Genomic DNA, 14529 nt, shown 5'->3' with positions numbered 1-14529 from the left:
TTACCTATGGCAGATAGCACCATTATAACCCTTGATCTACAAATTGCTCGATGAGGCGGCCATTAATGCTATGAGGAATCAAAATGTTCAATGAATAATTAATTTAATTATGCTAAATAACATTTTAGTTAATTATGTTACGGCACATATCTCAATCTATGAATTATAACCGCTGAGCTCGCACGGCGAATCCACTAGGAACGAATTCTCTGGACAACACGAGTTCAGAGATTTAATTTTCAATGTGTCCGACGAAATCCATTGGCGCTCTAGTTACTCAGCACCATGCGTTGACAGGCTAATTGGTGCGAATCCATAATTACTTTGTTTAGCGCAAAACAAAGTAATTACGGGTTCCAGTTACTTTAAGGAAACCACTGTTTGATGCATTTGAAGCACAAAAGTTACTGGAAAAGTAACTAACAATTCCGCCAGGAATGGTCAAATGATTGTCTTCCCTTAGTTCGTCCCGTGCGCTCTGAACCTCTTTTCTACCCACTTCGCACCTCTTATTAATGGACAATGCAACCCGTCCGAATGTCGCACCATTATAGATGAAAAGCTGATACATGTTTTAACTGCCGACTCGTCGGGTGCATCGCTCACCGCAGCCACTGGACTTCTCCGACACGCTATTCATCTGCCGACCGCGTGCGCCCTCCTCCTTCTAGTTCGTTCATTTGCTCCCTGTATGACCAACCCTTCATGTTACCTTTGACAAGACCCCGCTGCACCCTTCGCCCTCCCGCCGTCAATCTAGTCAGCTTGCGCCTCACCGTGCTCCTTCTCAGCTGAAGGTTCCAGTGACATTATTCTCAACCGATTCACAGCGCCCCTGACCAGAAAACTAGACAGTGCAGCTACTCAAGGTGGAGTTGTGTTGACGAAATCCTCTCTTGACCATACCCATGAACCAGAAGCTTTTGACGTTTTCGTTGACAACGTTCCCGTGTGCTCATCGACGCCGGGGCACATGTGTGCATTATGAGTGCTACCATTCGCCATCAGCTCAAAAAAGTTCTGATGCCTGCCCCGAACCGAGCCGTACGAGTCGCTGACAGAGGGACTGTGGCATGTGCTCTGCCCGACTCGGCATCGCTGAGAGAAACACCGTCGTTCACCGTCATTGAGCATTGCCCTCGCGAACTCATTCTCGGTTAGGATTTTCTCGCCACTCATTTTGCCCTAATTGAATATTCCGCCAGCTCGCTTCGCCTTGACTTGCCTCTTCTAGCCGACCCTGTGGACCCGCCTCAAATCCGTTTGAGCTGCATGAATTCGCCTGTCGCCTAAATCTGTGACTAATAAAGGGAAAATGAGACATCCATCCAACCGTAGCAATTGCTACAAAGGAAACCCATACTGGTTCCCTGAAAGAAAAGCACTGCAGTTGAAAAAGTTCGTCCTGGTCTGGGGCTCGAAACCGGGACTACTGCCTTTCTGGGGTAGCCGCTCTCCCATCTGAGCTCCAGGAAAGGCAGTGGTCCAAGGTTCGAGTCCTGGACCAGAACGAATTTTTTAACTGCAAGGCTTTTCTTTCTAGGAACCTGTATGGGTTTCCTTCGTATAGTCGGATACAACTCAAGTCTTCGTCCGTGCCCTCATAACTGCCCGCCACTGTTCCTCCACGAGGCTGCAAATAATTCTGACTTCAAACATTCCTTACCTAAATTAGGTAGTAGCCACAAAAATAAAATTATAAGGATGTAATTTCATACGTGCTCACTCGTCTGTTATAGTGGAACGGTGAGGGAGGAGGAATAAACTTTTATTGTAGAACCAGCACTTTATGATGGCCGGGCCTAAGCCTCCCACGAAGGGACGTCGAGGGCTTGCCTCGCCGCCGCCTCGCGGGCTTGCTGGGTCTCCCAGGTTTGGTCGTCGAGGGCGGAGCTCCGCAGAGCCTCATGCAACCTCGACGAGAGAGTCGTGGTGTTAGTCTGGGTGTACTGTGCTGGGCACTCCCATAGCATATGCGGAAGCGTAGCCGGGTGAATTCCACAGCACCGGCAGTTGGGGGTAGTGTAGACGTCCGGCAATATAAGGTGGAGGCGGGCGGGTGAAGGGTACGTGTTTGTTTGTAGTAGACGCAGGGTGGTAGCCTGCGCCCGGCTGAACTTTGGGTGAGGCGGGGGAAGATTCGGCGACTGAGGTGAAATGCCTTAACGAGATCGTTATAAGTTGTCAGACTGTCCCTGGTGTCCAACTCTTCTCCAGTGACTCCGGCGCGGTTGACTAGACCTCGCGCAATGGAGTGGGTGACCTCGTTGAGATTGGGGAGGTGTGGGTGGACAGGGCCCGCATGGGCCGGGATCCATGTTAGGGAGATTATGCTGTCTTTAGAGTGTGGTGCCTGGCAGAGGATGCGAAGAGCTTGGGGAGAAATACGGCCTTTGCTGAAGTTAGTAACGGCTGAGCGAGAGTCACACACTATGGTGTGACAGGTGGGATCCAAAGTGGCGAGGGCGATGGTCACTTCTTCAGCCGTCTCGGAAGTGGGGGTAGTGACGCTGCAGGCGTGGTGTAGGGCTCCATCGCGTGTGGCGACGGCCACAAATCAGCCTAATTCTTTATTCAATTGAAATAAAATGCATGCTTCGCTGCAACTATCTATTGTCAAGTTCCACTTCAGTTGGCAGTGAAGTTTCATGAATAAAACGAGGTCAGCAGTGAAATGAACTGTGCCGCAGACTTTTGAAGAATGAAAAGGTCGGACTTCAAGCACTTTGACCGTGACTCTTGCACACCTTGTCGCTTCCGCTGATGAAAAGACTAAGAACACTTGACTCTCCGGAGGTATCAAGTACGACGCCACTTTGAACTGGTCGCATGACGACGATCTTGTTTGCTTCTGTGATTGGCTGGCAGATTAAGAATCCCGCGCCCTTCGTGTGCCTTGGTTGCCAACTGCTGTTTTTTAAAGTTGTATCCTACTTTAGCAAGTGCTACGATTGGGTGGATGTCTCATTTTCCCTTTATTAATTACTCCTCTCCACCTTCCGAGTTTCCACAGAACTATTACGTGAATCTGGGACACGTGAACTTTACGCACGCATGCATGCTCTCTCTCTCTCTCTCTCTCTCTCTCTCTCTCTCTCTCTCTCTCTCACACACACACACACACACACACACACACACTGTTGCACGACACTGAATGGAAAATGAGTTCACCTGCATTTGTAGATTACCCTTCTGCGGTACCAAAAACACTACTACCTTGGTAAGCCACAAGAGGCGTGAAAAAAGGCACGGGGCGACGCTGCTCTGGAGTTCCCACAACAGCTCGCCGTGACGTCATTGATCTTAATGACGTCTTCGGGGGACTGGTATATCGTTAACGATGGAATAGTTCTACAGAAGTCAAAAACTGAACATGACCAACTTCAGGAATGTTCACGGAGCCAACGCGGCCAAGTACGGGAAAATGCATTGGAATATGAACCGTCACAATGACGGCTCGATGCAGGCGTTCTGGCGCGAAATTCAAACAATGGAATTCTATCCTTCACTTTCTCTTCCGGTAATCAACCTGTTATCGCAAAGAGGACAAATATAAGAGTTCTTGAATAATACTTTGTCAGTCTAAACAGATTTTGTGTTTCTGTTGAGAGGAAGCTTTCGCTCGACGGCAACTCCGATGTCCTTTGCTCAAATATGTAAAACGCAGAGACGCGTTCATGAAATACCCGCTGCACCGATTTGAATTTTTGTTGCATTTGACTATTCGCGACTCCAAGCAAACGCTCGCCACCTAGCTACCGCGCGGAAAACAGCCTATCCAAGTTCAGGCTTGAAGCGAAAGAGGGTTTCCTCTCGCATGCGCTGAATGACTCGTAGTTCTCAAATCGTCGTGATGCCGCTACACACAGTCCCGAAAAATGAAAACAAAAAGCAGATACCGAAAGACTTTTGTTGTGTACTATATACGTGTCATCGCGGTGGTAAGACCGCTATATATGATTTCATTGCTTCTGTAAAGAAGCAGACGACGCGCATCGGAGTGTGACATTGATAAGAAACTTCTGCATTGGGGAAAGGTGACCGATACTATACCGTTGTTTTTTTTTTTTCAGAACACTTCACTCAGGCCGCCTTCTTTAAACATCTTGCTGGCATTTCAAATCGCGGAGTGTACTTTTTCAGGCAGGCGCTTTGATGACTTACAGTGATGCACGCTTAAGCTTCAATTGCTTTTTGGTCATTTATAGCTTTCTGCCCCGGAATGCCCCTCCTGCTATTCACAGCGTGTTTACAGGAGGTATTCAGAGACCTGGATTGCGAAGAATTGGAGATAAGAGTTAATGCAGAATACCTTAGTAACTTGCGATTCGCTGATGATAGTGCCTTGCTTACTAACTCAGGGGACCAATTGCAACGCATGCTCACTGACCTGGAGAGCCAAAGCAGAAGAGTGGGTCTAAAAATTAATCTGCAAAAAAGTAAGGTAATATTTAACAGTCTCGGAAGAGAGCAGCAATTTACGATAGGTAGTGAGGCACTGGAAGTGCTAAGGGAATACATCTACTTAGGGCAGGTAGTGACCGCGGATCCGGATCATGAGACGGAAATAATCGGAAGAATAAGAATGGGCTCGGGTACGTTTGGCAGGCATTCTCAGATTATGAACAGCAGGTTGCCACTATCCCTCCAAGAGAAAAGTGTATAACAGCTGTGTCTTACCAGTACTCGCCTACGGAGCAGAAACCTGGAGGCTTACGAAAAGGGTTCTACTTAAATTGAGGACGACGCAACGAGCTATGGAAAGAAGAATGATGGGTGTAACGTTAAGGGATAAGAAAAGAGCAGGTTGGGCGAGGGAACAAACGCGAGGTAATTACATCTTAGTTGAGATCAAGAAAAAGAAATGGTGGGGGGGGGGGGGGCATGGGCAGGACATGTAATGAGGAGGGAAGATAACCGATGGTCATTAAGGGTTACGGACTGGATTCCAAGGGAAGGGAAGCGTAGCAGGGGGCGGCAGAAAGTTAGGTGGGCGAATGAGATTAAGAAGTTTGCAGGGACGACATGGCCACAATTAGTACATGACCGGGGTAGTTGGAGAAGTATCGGAGAGGCATTTGCCCTGCAGTGGGCGTAACCAGGCTGATGATGATGATACCCCGGAATGGATGTTACTAATGCCTTAAGCTGCAGGAATATTCTCGCTAATGTGCTTTTTTGTGCAGACATGGCAGCAGGAATGATAACTGCCTTTGATGGCCTTAAACTGATCATTACACATGTTATACCGCGGAGCGACGTATCGTTTTCATAGCATGTTTTAGCTTAGCGATCCAAGAAGATGCTCTTTTCTCGTTCAACGCGGTGAGTTGTAAGCTGATTTGCTCGGAAAAAATTTAGAAGCAACTGTAAACAGGGCTCGTTCCACCTTTGGAGCTTCCGACTTGCGCTCATGTAGCGCCGCCATAGTTTGCTTTCCCACATGCACACAGCTAAATGCCATTACAAGTGGTTCAATTCGTTTCCAAGTCAGGCATTTACACTAACACAACTGACTTTGCCAAAATAAAAGCCTCGCTAAAATTTGGAAACATGGTAGAAACTCAACTTGCTCCGATCGGTTGTCATTCACTCGTGCCTGTGAAGGTCGAAAGCAGTCAAGTATCCCACCTGTAGCATTGAAGCAACACCGCGAACAAGCGCTTGCACCTTTCGGAGGATTGCTATGTACTAGCACTTCCGTTTTTAACCTCCGACTAGCTCGAAAGGCTATTTGTCTTTAAAAAAATATCTGATGCGGCTCGCTCGGCAGACCGGACGTTTGCACGCACATCGCAACTATTTGCTCGATTTCGTCGCTGAAATCTTCGAGGCCGATCAAAATAAGGTGATCGGCAGCAAGGAAGCTTTCAGCTTCCACGGAACTCCTCGATTCGACGCAACAAAACAGAAACGGGACCACAGCAACAAGCGAAATAGCCGACATGAACCTAGATGTAGTAGCCATCTTTGTTTATTTGGACAGCGTTTCCAGTTCAAGTAGCGGATTCCGGAGTTGCCAATAGGAAGCAAAAGATCGATTCAGAGCCTAGAATTTTTCAGGAAAACTGCCGAAAATTGGTATGTTAAAGAAAAGGAAGCACGAGTTTTGCAAATTTTTAACCACCAAAACAGATATTGAAGTTCTGTAAACTGCATCCATGAGACCATCTAGAGCGGGCAGTACTGATACATTAATCTGCAGTTGAGCTGCGTGTGTTGCATCCTTTACGGGATTTTTGCAATTGTCCTACTCACATAGTAATGGTATATTTTATAGCAGTGTGCAGTGCATAAATCTTACGTGCTTTGGATGTATTATTAGGGGCCGTTTACAGAATCGTCATATATTTTATCGCTGTGTTGCAGTTATAACGTCACAATCTCGTTTTTTTTTTTCGAAACTTTGTAACCTTGAACAACCTTTTATAAAAAGGATGGACGAAATAAATAAACTACTGCTTCGTACATTCACTAGATATCAACTTTTTCTTTTAAATACTGCAAAGTTGGTCAAATTTGGTGCAGTGGTAGTCGAGAAAATTGATCTCTTCCTTCCTATGTATTTGGACTGGAGCCTCCGAGCTAAAGCTCACTTTGAGTGTCCCTTTAGGAGTGGAGGCCCCTCACGTCTGTGTGAATGGACGTCGGAGCCGTACGACCAACCATTTCTGCGCCATATTGGTCGTTGGCGCGAGTCCGCCATATGCTTCCACTTGTTACGTCCTGCTCAGCATTGAGGTAGGATGTGCGTGGCTTTGGGAAGGGCTGCTATGAAGGGAAGGGGATAACTGGATTTGTGTTGGGCACTGAATCTCAAGCAAGGAATGGTCCGGACTATAACGTTGGCCAAGATACTTAACAAAACAAAAAAGTGCTACGACATACAACGATGTGATCAAGGGTGTTTTGTTTGCGGCCGCCTTGCGCACGCTGGTAAATTTTTATGCTATCATTGATTACGTAATTAATCAAAAGTAATTTCCCAAGTTTCTGATTGCGTAATTGTGCAAATTTGAATGTCCACTTGTGCATCGCATTACAAAACGTAATATTCAACAGTTTAGAATGCTGTGCATTTTTCCTCGGTTTTATCACTTTTCACGTTTCAGAGTTGCTGCGAAAACCGCGAAACACAATGCGGAGTAAAGGCGGGCGCACCCGTTATGCGCGCGACAGCAGCGCTTTCAACAGGGATTTCAAAGAATAAACTCAGCGGCTGACTTGGTGACCACGAAAAAAAAAAAGAAAAAAACTTGGAGGACGCTGAAGCTTCGCCTTTAAGAGTGGAACGCGACAGCATTCAAAGATCCCTGACTGCTTCTCCCGCTTCCCGGCAACGGCAGCGCATGTAACCGTAACGTTTACCGCGAAAAGCTTGCAGCGAACGCTATGCACAAAAGCCAGCGTTCTGGTAGAAACGCGGCCTCTTGCGTGGGCCGATCCTGGAAGAAAATTACATCATTTCCAGGTTTCCGTCATTGTTTCGCACTTCTAGTATTCTAATAGCGTCTGAGAAGATTTACCATAAAAGGCATGCGCTGTCGGTGTGTTGTTTCATGATATTTGTTTGTGGGCTGTCCATCTCAAAATTCCGAGCAATAATTTTGTATGTAACACAACGTATGAACAACTTTATCGATAGAATGGTGTGACAACATTACCCGCATATACCGCATGTCATATAGGGAGGCGTGGCATGTAGATGTACCTAAATATGTACGGGAATTTTTGCTCATGCAGAACTTCGCCGACACCGGATTTGCTGCGACACGGGGTTGCTGCGACACGGGCAATCGCGTTAGGTTGACAACACGACGTCTTAGCTGTCGGCTGTTGCTACGAGCAAGCAGCCGCGCCACCTTGTTTTCTGGGATATTGCGCGTCGGCTGAGGATGACGATAACAAATATGACTGAAGTGAAACAAAATACAAACAACAGGTTTGTGCGACCACCCATAATCACAACCCAATTTCCAGCGAAGCTGTTTCGTTCGAAGAGTTGGAAGAACTTTAGTAGCGTGTACTTATACAACATATTTTAAAGCGTTGCCTCTATACCATGCATGGTATCATTATTAATGGAAATAGTTTTAAAACACAGAAATTATCCGATGTAAGGATGTTATCATTGATATTCGTTTTTTCAGCATGCCGGACACTAGATGGTCGAACAGCCCAAACGCTGCAGTGATGGTATTGTAGGAGGGCGCCGAGGAGGCAAACACAACTTAAGCCGTTCTGAAAACGGTATTACGCATCCATTTACGAAAAATTCGGCTTTTGTAGCTCCGATACCGAAACTGGGTGTATGAAGGAAGTCCGAACATTTGCAAACGTGATGCTTTCCGCCTCGCGTGGCTTCTGTATGTCAATGGGTTTCCTGCCTGTGCGCGTGTCTTATCATATTGTCCCGCGAAGATTACGCTCGGCGACCTGAAAGTTGATAGTCTGAAAGTTTCTAACTTTCAACCCGCCCAGACAAGGATAGTTCCATTCTGGAAACTGTTGGCTTAACAAATTGTAAGCTTTCGCTTACGTCAACGCCGACATGCTGCCATCATTTTTTACAGCAAAATGCCTGTTTGCATTCCCCGCATGCGTTTCCAAGGTGGGGGGGGGGGGGGAGGAGGTAAGGCTGCGCTGGCCGGCTTACGTCCATATAGGCGACAGGAATGTGTGCGCCGATGCTGGAGATAGTGCGATACCGGGCCGACCTGCGGTGGAGGTGAAGCAGGCTTCAAGCACCCCGCCAACTTCCAAAGATAAGTTTAATAGCCTGGGTCCAAATTGAACCACATAATTTCGAAATTGTAAGAGAAATACTTAATTAATTAGAAAGTGCACTTATTGTAGCAAGTTGGCCTGCGTGCACTTTATTTGTTTTAAATCCTGTTTGACGAATAATGAGAGGGGGAAGCATGTGCCGACGGCGCCTGTGCACATTGCCTGGGCTTCTGTGGTTGTAAGGTCACGCACGTCGGAGGTGCCGGCGCGGCTGCGGCAGCGGTTGCGGCAGATGCATGGCAGGCGCGGTAAAAGCGGCAGCGCTTGTGTCGGCGTATAGTGTGGCGCTGTAATAAAAAAAATGCATGACTTCATAATGTATGCAGCCTATGCATGCATCCTTAACAGCTGGGCTGGTAATTCGTCCCCATATGAATGTTGCGGACCCACGAATATCTGTCTTTTCAAATAACAACTGGCTCATTGATCTTCTCCCTTGTCCTGATACAGGATATATCTTTATTGTCCCTTTATGAAACAACAACAACAACAAAGTACTGCGTAACCCATTGAGCTCCAACGCTGCATCCCTGCTCTGTGGAAAAGTAGCTTCGTGAACCCTTTTGGCGTGTTATGTCTTGTCCTTTGACGTGGGGGCACTTATTTCACATGCGTGCCTGTACCTTTAGAACCTCCGCCGTCAGCGAATTAAAAACTGGTGCTCAACAAGTGGCTCGCGCCGCTTTCGTTTGCAGGGGCGCCACTGCTTTGCGTGCGTGTTGCCACTCACGATGGCAACGCTCTCGTGCAATCGTCGCACGGATGCCATTTGCATGCCGTACAGGCTGTGCCGCTGGGGAACCAGAAGTGCGATTGATTCCAGCCCGTTGTTCGTCGTGCATCGAACAATGGACTTTCTTTTTTCCGGGGCGACAACTGATAGCTTCGCCCGGCTGTGGAAATACATCGTTGCTGGCTGGCGAAACATAGGTGCTGTTCATCGCGAATGTCGAGCGCTTGACTGCAGTATGTCATTGAGCTGCATTTATGTCCGCTGCAGGACTACATCCCACCTGCTATACTAGCAGGACGAAGGCTCATTCACAGCAGCGACTTGCAGAGATCGCGCGACATGTTGTCGCAGATCGAGTGAATGGTCGAAAAGCGACTGGTCAGCCGTTCAGCTGTTCGATTTTTCACTCGGGTAACTGCAGTCGCAAGCTACTAAAACAATCATGTACAGGACGTCTGTGTACACTGACGCTTACTTTACAAGTGGCGACTGAGGTGCCAGCAGGCGTGAGCGGCTTTATCGATATACATCTCGGTGTGGCGACGGGCAGTCGCACTTACCGATGTGAACATCGGCCTCCGCGAGTCGCGCCTTTGTCGCTATCGGTCGCGTTACCTCTATCAATCGCCGGTGTGAATGTGCTCAAAAGACTCTCCCTCCACTCGTCTCCAATCACCCATGTCGTGAGTCAGCCGACCCTTATGCTGCGTTCGTTTGCCTCATCGCACCAGCCATTCTCGACTTTGCTTCCCTTCTCCTGGCACCCGTTCTGTTTCACTAAGGACCGCCGGTTATCTGTTTAACGCGTCACATGGCGTGCCAGCTCCGTTGCCTCCTTTTAATCTCAACCATAGAATACCAGCTACCCCCGTTTGCTCTATAATCCAAAGCTTCTTCATCTTGTTCCTGACATAATTACGCTAATAATAATCGCCCCATCAATCGCTGTGTAGTCTTTGGTCCTCCTTTATTACCCTTGCGTTTCTGCCCCATATGTAATGATGATCGAAGAATGCAATGATCGCACACTTTCACTTTTCTTTTCAAGCATAGTAGCAGAGTCCTTCCATGTTTGTTGTTGAGTGCTTCCAAAAACATGGAAGGACTCTGATAGTAGTAAGCATCCTCATGACTGGGAAATGCCTGCCGTATGCGCTCCAACCCATTTACGTTCGTCTGATGATGTCCTTCCTGTTATCCGGGGACCCCTTTTACTACACTTGACCTAGATAAATGAACGCGACAGCAGCTAGGGCAGCATTTTATTGAGCTCGAATGACTCGGCGACAACCCCAAACGAGCCCACCATCACGATGAGTACATGCAGACTATGAAGAAGAAAGGTAAACCAACGATCGGGATAATATTGTACGGATGAAGAAGTTCGTTATAAATTGCCACAGCACTCTTGCGTGACTTCAAAAGTGTGACTACCAAACATAAACTCTTTTCCAACGGTCTACACTGTAAATTTTGTCAGCGCCCTTTTTTACTTCTTTTGGGCGATGGGGCGAGGGGGGGGGTGCGGTTTCTCAGCGCTGTTCTTACTGTACATCATCCTAACCTTTGAGATCAGAGGCCAACTGCAACAAAATTTTTTGACCGTGTAAAAAGCCTAGCTTTACTATAGCCTAGTTTTTAATATAGTTTTGATTTAGAGGAGCCTCCATGCAAAGTTTGAAATGCGAGCGAAATAGCCTGTAAAAGTTCGCAAAAGTAGCCATTTTTTGATACTGGAACGGAAGGGCAAAAAAAGAAACGCCGCCATTACCATTGGTAAGAAGCGACGCATGACCGCGTCACTGCACGGCTTGACCTGCCAGGTAAGGTCGGCTTCCCGCAGCGACCTCCACTAGGGGCACACGTCTGCTTCAGTGCTGTTTAGAGGCTGCTTAACAAGGAAACTATGCAAGTTTGGACCCTGCGGCTTTGTCAAGACTGCTTTAGTAGAGTATACAACTCAACAAATTTGGCGAAAGTGAGATTTTATTGGAGTTGGTCTTTTTCTCCAAGGTTAAACTGATTAATTGGCATCGATAAGAAAAAAAAAACAAGAAAGTGGTGAGGGAACAAGTTATACATCAGTAGGAAACTAGATGTTCCGAGCCATAGTTACTCTTTCGTCTGCCAGGGAATGTACTACTACCGGCATTCCTTGCGACAACGGCGCTGTAATGAAACTCCTCGTGAAGTCGGTCTGTAGACCGCCTGCCAGTATTTTCGCGAGGCCCCTTGTGCACTTATTAGATTGCGTGCCGCCTTCAATCATTTTTTAAAATATTATCTCGGAAGAGCATTACATAAAATATTAATTTCGGTTACGTGGTCGGATGCATGCTTTGGAGCTGTGTGAACTGGATAATCGTATTTATTGCCCTCAGGCTTCGAGGAGATTGACGCGCTATGTGTCGACAAGACCAAGTCATGAATAGAAACTGCGGTAAATATTGTGCAGGGCCAGATATATGAAATTCTCTTTTTTACCATAGCCATCACATGGTGATAGAATGTCATTCCATAGCGTGTAATAACAGCCATCCGCGATACCTTTATTACGTTACTGTCTGAACTGTGACTGAATGATAATGTAAATCTGAATTATAATCCTGGAATCTATAGCTTTCTAGGCGATTGAATATCGCATTCGGTACTTTCTTTTAACCAAGTCATGAAAGTGAGGTTTATGTTACGTTAAATGGATCGCGAGAGACTGTGACTGGTTATATTTTGATCTTTTCAGCAGTAAATGTATGCGCATGGTAAGGATTCCTTGTTCTGGCACTTTCTTTGGCTGTTCTGAGTGTACCATGCACACTTGTTGACAGATTGTCCGATTTGTCATATTTATGTTAGTCTTTTCAACCTCATACTTGCGTTCGCAGTTTTGATGCAATACTGCATGTCTATTTCTGTATCTAACTGTTTACTCTTCGTATGATATACAAAGCAGGCCGGTAAAGCATGCATTATCCTTTATGGTGCCATGTGTAACACACATACGTCTAGTACTGTACTGGTTGTGCACGTTTCCCTGCAGTGGACATGCAGCTAGCAACAGGAGCCATTTGAAAGAAAGAAGATTAGAATGTTTTCACGAATTACTAGGCCTATATCTACATTTCTGCTCTTTTTTTTAAGATGTTCGAATAAGTGATGTTCGAATAAGTTATTCGCTCTAGTCTTCAGTGTTCCTTTTACGCATTCAGTAATTTCTGACTGCCCAATATGGCTTCACCAAACATAGCTCGACGGAAAACGCCCTGGTTGATAAAAAAAGTTAATATTGACTAACTTTGAGTCAGAACTCTTCAGGCTAGGCGTGTTTGTGGACTTTAGCAACGCGTTCGATATACGCTCAACTACGACACTTATTTTTCGCAAAGCTTGAACCCTGTAGCACACGCTGGGCATGCGCTTAACTTAAATAAATCGTAATTTAATTCTCGCTTTCAGTATGTCGTGGTTAGTCATTTTTTATTCGGAGTTCTGCGAATTACACATGGCGCTACGCAAGGCACTTTCTTAGGGCTTCTTTAATGTCTACGTCAACAATTTAACGTCCATTCGGAGTCTAAATACCTCATAGACGCGGACGACACCTCTTTGCTTTTTTCTTCCGATTACATAACTCTGCTAACAGGCACCGATAATGTAGTTCTTGCGTCTTTAACCTAATTGTACTAGCACAATTCTTTAAAAATAAATGACCCAAAGGCAAAGTCTGTCATTGCTCACTCACGCAACAAACAAGCATTGCACCTGCCGCATCTTCTGGCTATTGATATTGAATCAGCTGAGGAATTTACTTCCCTAGGTATAGTTTTCACTGCTACTATGACATAAAGTATACATCATTCTCTCCAGGTTTGTTAGAATTTCGGCGCGCAATAAACACATTTTACCGAGTGAAACTAAGTTAACCTTATACTATGCTTACTTTTATTATTACTTAAATTATTGTTTTTTGCGCAGGGGTAACACCCCTGTATAAGATATAAAGATTACTCGTACTTCAAAAGAAAAAAAGAACCCTTAGAATAATTCTTAACACGCTTCATAATGCCTTGACTCATCCCATACGTTTTCAGTACAAAATTCTGCCAGTAAATAGGTGATCGCAGAGAGGTCATAGAAGGGTTGGTAGATAAACTGTTTCGAAGAATAAGACACAAAACGAATAATAAAAACGCTGTATATGTAATGATCAATGAAAGAAATTCATTGTAATTTCGTCATTTCGTGGAACTAATGGTTTTACTCTAAAGAAATGCAGTTGTCTTGTAGCATATCCTTTTGAGTAAGGTATAATGAGCGAACTATCGATGCTTCCATCCAATACTTCCATCCCCTGCTTGCGTGACTGTACAGCGAGTGTTTTGAGTACTGGCCCGCATGCTTCTACAAAGAGGCAGTAACGCGAAATGACCCACCTTTTTTTAAAATACACTGACCCCACATAAAACACCGTACATAACTCAATAATGTAAAACGTTTGCGTCACGTCGATGTAGAACTAACTACAGCGTCATTATGTTGAGATCTATTTTAACTAAATGCGTGAATCTTAAATTGTGTGGGAACTTAAAGGGACTGACAACTGAACAGAATTTGTCGTGAGACCTGGATGGGAATGAGGTAACCAGGATTTATAGTGATAGAATCCAGCACGCTGTAATTATAATCTTAAATTGGCAAGGAAAAACTCAAAAATCAATAAGTGGCGTCACCTGGAAATGAAATATTCGTACTTCAGATGTGGCCTGTGAGGTTACTGTACGTAAGTCAGTCGTTATTAAATACAACATAAGTATTGCTTAAAATTACAGTTGTCACGTTATTAGACACTTGCGCTTTATTCTTTGCTTCGAAAATCAAAAGCGCACGCATGGCTACGGCAACACGCTGAACTGCGAATCACGTGTAAAAGCGTCGTTTCGCTTTCGGTCCGACTGTTTCGTTTGAACTGGTTAAAATAACAAAGCATTTGGACAGGAAAGTACGCAAACATG

General features: G+C 45.7%; 1 protein-coding gene and 1 pseudogene across 1 annotated transcript in view; both read left to right on the top strand.

Moving 5' to 3' along the window:
* LOC142592630 (ninjurin-1-like) overlaps positions 1–14529 on the top strand; it is a 112315-nt gene that overhangs the window by 56884 nt on the left and 40902 nt on the right. The window lies entirely within an intron of this gene.
* LOC142557877 (uncharacterized) lies at positions 9519–14137 on the top strand (annotated as a pseudogene).

The sequence above is a fragment of the Dermacentor variabilis genome, chromosome 9 (assembly GCF_050947875.1).
Source record: "Dermacentor variabilis isolate Ectoservices chromosome 9, ASM5094787v1, whole genome shotgun sequence".
NCBI lineage: Eukaryota > Metazoa > Arthropoda > Arachnida > Ixodida > Ixodidae > Dermacentor > Dermacentor variabilis.
This window is presented reverse-complemented; position numbering and strand designations above follow the sequence as displayed.